The sequence below is a fragment of the Nicotiana tabacum genome, chromosome 17, assembly GCF_000715075.1.
Source record: "Nicotiana tabacum cultivar K326 chromosome 17, ASM71507v2, whole genome shotgun sequence".
Classification (NCBI taxonomy): domain Eukaryota; kingdom Viridiplantae; phylum Streptophyta; class Magnoliopsida; order Solanales; family Solanaceae; genus Nicotiana; species Nicotiana tabacum.
The window spans coordinates 104,971,803-104,980,042 of record NC_134096.1 but is presented as its reverse complement, the minus strand read 5'-3'; the positions used below and the strand labels follow the sequence as shown (position 1 = coordinate 104,980,042).

Below are 8,240 nucleotides of genomic sequence, written 5' to 3'. Positions count from 1 at the left end.
TGGTGCTCACATCTAGGATCATGCTTTGGATATTAATTCAACTATTCGTCATGTAAATTTATTCCGTTTACTAATCTTGTGGAGGTGTGATAACCACATCATTTTATTTAACTCTTATCCCTTAGAAAAAATAATTAAATTCTCATCCCTGCTGTTCATTTTGACCTACAAAAGTTTACAAATTCAGTTCCACAACGACCATTATATTAAAAACAAATTTTACAGTCAGCTCATGATGTTGCTACGAAGGAGGCATTTCCTTTTCTGCATATTCTTTTTTTAAAAAGAAAAAAATATCTAATAAAGTATGTTAACACTATTGGTCCCAAAGCTAGCTGTTATACCGTCATTTTGTGAGTCGTACTGTTGACAAAAGTGAACTCTTAATAACAATAATGACTATAGAAATAAATAATTAATTAAACAGTGGGATAGGAGATTGAAACCATCTCGAAGGAGGTGAAGTCAAATGAGGACGTCCTTGTACTAATGAATCAAATCCATTTGTTATTTTAAAAGTTCTTTTCGTTACTTCACAAAATCTCCGGACATGAATGCGTCGAGATCTTGGAGGACATAAAGGATTTGATACAAAGTCCCGAACAAAGAAAAATGAAAGAAAATGATATTAGGATAGCTTTAGCTAGCATAGCCTTCATTTACCATATACTTGTAAGATGTTCAATTGACAAATAATTTATTTGCATGTATATTGACAATGTAAATTTTTTTTAATTTATTATGAATAGTGTAACTTTTCGGTTTAATTTTCAATGGAGGGCACTATTTTCTTAGAATTTAGTTACACAATGCGATTAGTAGTAAAAAAAATCAGCCTATTTAATTTAACTAGCTGTATCATGTCGTTGATCTATTTTCAGGTTAGCAATTACCATATCATGTTTGTTATGAACTTTTACATGATGTGAAGTGTAATAGGTCAAGCCAAGGGTCGGCTCTAACATTGTTCCAAGTAAGGCTTTTGCCCATTATTTAGAAATAATAGGTTTTTAGGTATATAAAAAAGTAATATTTAATATTTTTCATACAAAAGTAGAGTTTTTTAATAACAGTTGCTTCAAAGAAAAGAAGTTTTCAAGATTATAATTGATAAAATCTTATCTGAGATTAACAATGTCTCAAGATAGATTAAATGAGTTGGTTATATTATTAATTGAAAATGAATTATTAGAGGAAATCGATTATAAAAAAATTATTAACAACTTTCTTTTAAAATTTAGACTTCACATCAAACTTTGGTTTTAGACCACACATATGTTTGAATCCCTCCTCGGTCAAGTTAATCTAATCATGAAAAAAATTATAAACCGTGAGCGGGCAAAATATTAATTGTTTTTTAACTTTATCCCTCAGATTCCAACTTCATTTATGTTACATAAGTTTGTAATTAACGTGAGAGTATTATCGTTATTATTTCTTAGGTAGTGGAGATTCAATAACATGATGTCTGACCAGAGAATCAAAAGGAGGTTGCCTTGAAGTTTCCATAGAGTTCATGATTTCAAACTTTTCAAGCCTATCCAAATGGAACATGCTTTACGTGTCAAACAATTATAGCCCGATTTTATTGACTACTTCCCAATCACTGCAACTTTCAGAGTATAACTTTCTGACGTTTGATTATTCTTTTCTTCCTCTTGGATCTTGCCAACCATTTTAAATCTTATTTTTCTTTTCTTTTCTTTTTCAACTTACGAAAGAGCATAAGAAAAAGAAAAAGAAAAAAACAACAGCATTCACATAGAGACAATGAATAAATTTAATCCAAGTACGAGAAACAGAAGATGATAGGATTAAGCAACTACGTACATTGCCTTTGCTTTTGTATGTATACTCAAAGTCCAAAATCAGAATGAAAGAATGAAAATAACTTAAAGTCTCCCTTTTTCCCCCAGATAATAATACAAGCAAAAAGTTATGAACATGTAAATTCTTTCCAAGTTTCAGCCCCTAACGTCCTAAGAAAGGGATAATACAAAAAAAAAAAAAAAGACAAAAAAATGGATAAAGAAGACTATTGGTAATTGACAGCAAGTTTACAAAAGAAAATAATATGCTGATATTATTTCCTTTATTGGTTTCCTGAGAAACTGCTAGTCTTGTTGCTATTGCTTGTGGGACCGGACGTGGAGTTGTTGCCATTGTTCGGATGAGAGCCACCGATGATGGAGGAGATGGCGGCGGCAAGGGCGGCGGTAAAGTTGGGGTCAGCAGTAATGGCGGCAGTGGCGGCGGTGAGTGTATCAGAAAATGAGGGGGGTTGAATATTGTCTTGAGAAACTTGTAAACCTGAAAATCTTGATTGGTTATACAAAGCCTGGCCCAAAACCTGAGGCATTTGTGGAGTTGACATTGAACCAACAAAATTCGGATGATTAAGGCCAGCTGGTAAAGGAACTTGGAATTGTGTAGCTGTGTTTCTTTGATGATAATTAGACATTGCATTTGGATTTTGAGTAAGGTCCAATGTTACAGTAGGAAATGGAGCTGACGCTGAAATAGTTGCCATATTTGATGAACATGGAAGAATGGTCCTTGCTAGGAAATTTGTATTCATTAAACCATCAGCACTTGGCATTGAACCAGACAGCAACATGTTTGCTGCTGCTGAAGTGGTGGATGCCATAGCCATGGCTGCTGGTGGTAGTGGGTGGTTATGTGTACCTTCATATGTTGTTATTAAGATTGTTCTGTCCTCAGCACACCTTTGCACCTGAACATTTATGTCAATATTACACATTAGACTTACTTCAATTTTATGGGTAAAGGTGATCTGATTGTGTAAAAATGGTATATATTACTTAAACTATATATATATATATATATATATATATATATATATATATATTACTTTAACTCGTATATTAAACAAAGATGAATACCTGCTTTCGCACTGGACAACCAACAGCCATGGTGCAGCGATAATAAGCTCGTGGACATGGATTACCTTTTGCCATCTTCTGTCCATATTTTCTCCACTGGCAACCATCACTAATCTAAAAAAATTCAGACATATGACTTAGTTTGATGCAGAAATAATTAACATGTTAGTACTATATAACAGTACGTAAAAGCTATGCTTAATTAATAACAAGTGAAGTACCATGGGAGCTTCTGATCGGGCACGGACAGAGACACGAGCTTTCCTCATGGTTGCTTCTGTTGTTTGCTCAACAGGTTTTGAGGAATTCATCAATTTGGGAACCTTGTTGGGAACCCAACTCTCAGATTCTGGGCTTTCTTCCCTGCCAATTGCCTTATCCCTTGACAATTCCATATTGTTACGAGGTGATCCAGAAAGTGTTCTCTCTTCTGATGTTGAATGGGATTGAGTTGGCTCGTCCATTGGATCAGCTTTGGTACTACTTGGGCCTAGCTCCATGAATTGTCTTGGAACTATGTTCCCATCTTTTTCTTGATTCTTCTCTTCAGACTTCACTTCAACAACCTAAAGAAATCAAATATGTTCACATTTTTCATTAGAAATAATTACCCAAAATCTACATACAACTATTTAAAATTGAATTTTTTTTTATTTTTTACTATCAAATGTATTTGTTATATCGTGTTAGTAAGTACATTTTTTTTATCAAGCTAGTATTTGTATAATGATTATCTGATTGTGGAAGTATCTATTAACGTCGATAAAATTTAAACTTTAGAATTTACTGTTTTACTAAAGGAAGATATTGGAAAGTACCACATGGTTATGTGTACTTTCAGTTCTTGAAATCAGCTGCTGCTGTTGTTGCTGTTGCATGAGAGTAACAAGATGCATCTGAAGTGCAGAATAACTGTTGGTAACTTGAGTAAGCATCCCTTTTAGACGTTGATTTTCAGTATTCATCCTTTCCAGCTCAACTTGCAACTGTGCCAACTGCTATATGTAAATTAAGACAATAGAAGATATAATTCAATTGCCAAATCAAAATTACATGTATGTGACATAAAACACACAGTATCAAAGTTTCATTAATGGAAATTTGAAGTTGACAACTTAAGTTTTTTTTTCCTTTTTTCCTTTTGCGTTAAACTAATAAGTTATCGTCAAATTACCTCATTTTTAGTTCTTTTTTCTTCAACTTCTGATGAAATCCCATCATCTACTGTTGATTGATCACTAATTCCAGTATTTGCAGTCACAAGTTGCAAACCAGTCTACATAAAATTAAATAACAAACAATTATTATGATCACTTGAAAATATTCAATAAAGGATGGATCCAAAATTTAAAGATAGCAGATTATGAGCTTAGAAGGTGGCTTCTAAAATTTATTTATGAATCAATCTATACTTGTCTTTCGCCCCATAAGTGTGTGTGTGTGTATATATATATATATATATATATATATATATATATATATATAAATAAAAATATAAAGTCCGACCCAAGCACCCGAAAGTCGAACGTCCTCTGAAAAAAGGGATCACTTACATGTACAAACAAATCAGTCCTCATAGTATTATTACCCTGAGAATTCTCCCTTCTTTACAACGACATCATCATGAATAGACTTCTTCTCAGAGAAGAAGTCAACTTCATTAACCATTCCCCGTTTCTCGTCAGCCGGAAACTCGGCTCCAGAAAACATTTCACCACCCTTGATATTGTTCAATCTTGGGCTTAAGTTAAAACCAAAAAAAGGCTTGTTATTGAAGAACCCAACTTTATCAGAAGAATTTTCAAGGGTAAGACCCCATCCTTTGTCCATAAAATCAATATATTTCAAGGAATAAATAAGCTGGAGAATTAATACAGAGCAGTAGAAGATCAAAAGCCAAAGAAGAAGCAAACTAGAGGGATGAAAAAAGTAGGAAAATGTGGAGATAGAAAGATGATAATGAAGAGTCTAAGAAATTTTTAGCAGATGCAATGGACGCAGCTATAAAAAGACTTGAGGTGGTGACTTCTGCGAAAGTTACGTAGACCAAGAAAACTACGTTTATTAAGTACACAAAAATAAAAATAAAATAAAAGAAATACTTTACCCTCCCAAAAAAATGTCACTGTTACTGTTTCGACACTCAAAACAATTTTTCACTTAACTGTGCAACTTTTTTCAAGCAACTCCAAATACGTCTACCATAAAAGTTACTATAAGTTATATGAAAATTTATACTAATTTGCTTATTTAAAATATTTACAAGTTAATACCTAAATTTATCAAAGATATAAATGAGTTAATCCTTTGTAACAAGTAGAAACCATTTTTTCATCTACATGAAATTTTGAAGAAGATTTTTCAGAAACACTATTTTCAGCAATAAAAAACAAAAGTTGTAGTTTTTTCAAAAAATTGAATAAATCATTTGAATAGCTTTAGTTTTTAAGGAAATTATAATTAAAAAAATCTTTCTTGGTTTTGTGATTGAGAATTTATTTTTGCAAAAAGTTGAATTCTTTTTCTTCAAGAACTCTTCTAGAGTATATAATATTTTTAGGCAAACACATAAAATTATTTGATTCGTGTGGGTTAAATTTGGGTGTGGTCAAAAGTGAGATGAGAAAGAGAAAAGGGGGTTATTATGGTGAAAATAAAGCAGCGTAAGATGGTGCGTCATTTTATCTTGACAGGTGGCAGAAACTGGGGGTGAGGTAAAAGCGGAGAGAGGTTTCCGGCTCAAATGGTCAAGACTGAGTTTGACTCGTTCCATTTTAAATAAAGTAAAGAGAAGAGAAGAAGAAATCCACCGGCCCGAGCGGTGCGGCGCGTCCCACGTGATATAGAAAAGAAAAAGTATGAGAATAAAGTCAACGCATTTGACGGACATACTTTTCGGGTCACATTGACAGAATAGAATGCTTATCGAACGGATAATTATGCTTAACTGTTCAACTTAACAGTTATCGAATTATAAATATAATAATTCGCCAGCTATCCAATAAGGCAACAGATGGATTGGTATCGAATTAACAATTATCGGGCGGTTATCATGTGACTTATCGGCTAAACCAAATAATTTTTTTTTGAACATTCATTCAATCAATACCGAAAAGTTTCAAATCAATACCAATTTTTTAATACAATCTAAGATCTAACCAAACTGTATTTTTTAATTGAAGAGTCTTCAAGACTGTTCATACGGTCATACACGTATTAACCAAATTTTTAATACCATCAAGACTACTCATACAGACATACACGTATTAATCATTGAGATTTCAATTTTTTGACTTCTCATTTTTTAGTTCTAGAGAGAGACGACTTCTCTGCTTTTGGTGACTGCAGACAATTGAGAATTAAAAAATAGAAATTAGGGATTTAGGCATTTAGGGTTTCAATAGTACTTTATATGCATATGGGTAAAAGTGTAAATACAAAAATTCTTCGCGGATTAACGGTTTGCCCGATAAGAAAAATTGATTAATTCTCCCCCAATCCGTTAAGCCGTTAATTATAAAATCTCAATCCATTCACCATCCACTACCTCGATAATGTAATACCAATAAGCCAATAAACTATCGATTCGGTTCGGTTAACGGTTTCGGTTGAGTTTTGAACAACCCTATTAACGACTAGGTTTTCACCTAAATTTTCGAAACAAATTATTTACTTCAAAACATATTAAGTTATCAACTTATTACGATTAAATAATTTAAAAAGATAAAAATATATATTAGGAGTATTTAATATGGCAAAGTGAAAAAAGATTTATATACAGAAATATATCATGCATATTTTAATTTAATATAAATATTCCGTACGAGTAAATATATATAATTTTATTATTTAATTATTTAGATTTAAGTTTATACACGCGGTAGTACAAACTATAGAGTAACTAGCAGGGGCGGAGCTAGCTCTTCGGATATGGGTTCAACTGAACCTAGCAACCTTTGTCCAAACCATGTATTTGTGTTAAAACATTATTGAATTATGCATAAATTATTAATTTAGAACCCAATAACTTAAAAAAATTAAAATACTGAACCCATAAATTTCAAATCATGGCTCCGTCTCTAGTAACTATTTCTATTTTACCTTATTAAACATAGATTGTATATAACTTAGAGGCTGTGAATGAATACTTTATGTATTTATCTACAACTCAACACACATACAAAAACACACACACACACACACACACACACACACACACAAATATATATATATATATATATATATATATATATATATATATATATATATATATATATATATATATATATTTTAAAAGTACGAAGACTCTTAGCGAAATATTGTTCGTCTTTTTTACTCTTTATAAATAAATTTCACACTACACAAAATAGTCATTCAATTATTTCCTAATATTAATGACTTGAAAATCTATTGAAATTTGGTTATTAAATCTTTTCATATTTGAATTATGTACCTAAAATTTAGGACTTAAATCAATTAAAAGTTCACCTCAAAATAAATCATTAAAAAGTCAATTATTTCGAATGTTAATTTTGAACTATCCCATCATTCTTCGAATTAAAAACTGATAAGCAAATTACCTATTTCTTTGACGCCATTTTGAAAATGTATAATTAATCTAAGTATCTATTACTTTTATGTTTATCGATTTTTTTATTCTTTAAAAATAAATTTTATATTGGACAAATTATCATTAATTGTTTTATTAATATTTAATACTTTAAAATTAACTAAAAATTTGACTATTAAATTTTTTCTTATTTAAACACATTTAGGTACTTAAAGTATATCGCAAAAATATCTAACTAAATTTAACTTTAGATAAACTAATATTAATTAAGATTTGAAAGGGTAGGAAGGAGTTTTCACGTTATTAATGCTTGGATGAAATTATAGTTACATTTAAATATTTAAACTTTGAGCTAATATGAACTTGAATCAACAGAAATAATTGTTTCCTTTAAGGTTGAGAACAAATGATTAGTTCTTAAATTAATTAACTAATTAGTAATTAAAAGTATCCAATTAAATTTATTTTCAAATTTTTTATATAAGTAAAATTATTTTTTAAGTTGACAAAACTCTTAGGCTACATAAATTTATTTCTATAAAAAAAAAACGCATTGATAGTGAAAGATATCAGAAAATAGAGCAAAGTTAGTTATAATAGTATTAAAAGTCAAATTGATAAAAATACAAACTTAAAGCAATAGGGATGAAATATTAGTAGATAAATTTGATTTTAAATGAGTTAATTTTATAATTATCTTTTTGTTTCTTTTCACAATCATTTTAGCAAATGATAGTTCCATATTTATTTTTATAAATTAAGTTATT

The 8,240-nt window shown here is 30.5% G+C and overlaps 1 pseudogene; it reads right to left on the bottom strand.

Annotated features, from left to right (window-relative positions):
• Positions 1-1,779: 1,779 nt before the first annotated feature.
• LOC107787678 (WRKY transcription factor 6-like) lies at positions 1,780-4,863 on the bottom strand (annotated as a pseudogene).
• Between the last annotated feature and the right edge of the window lie 3,377 nt (positions 4,864-8,240).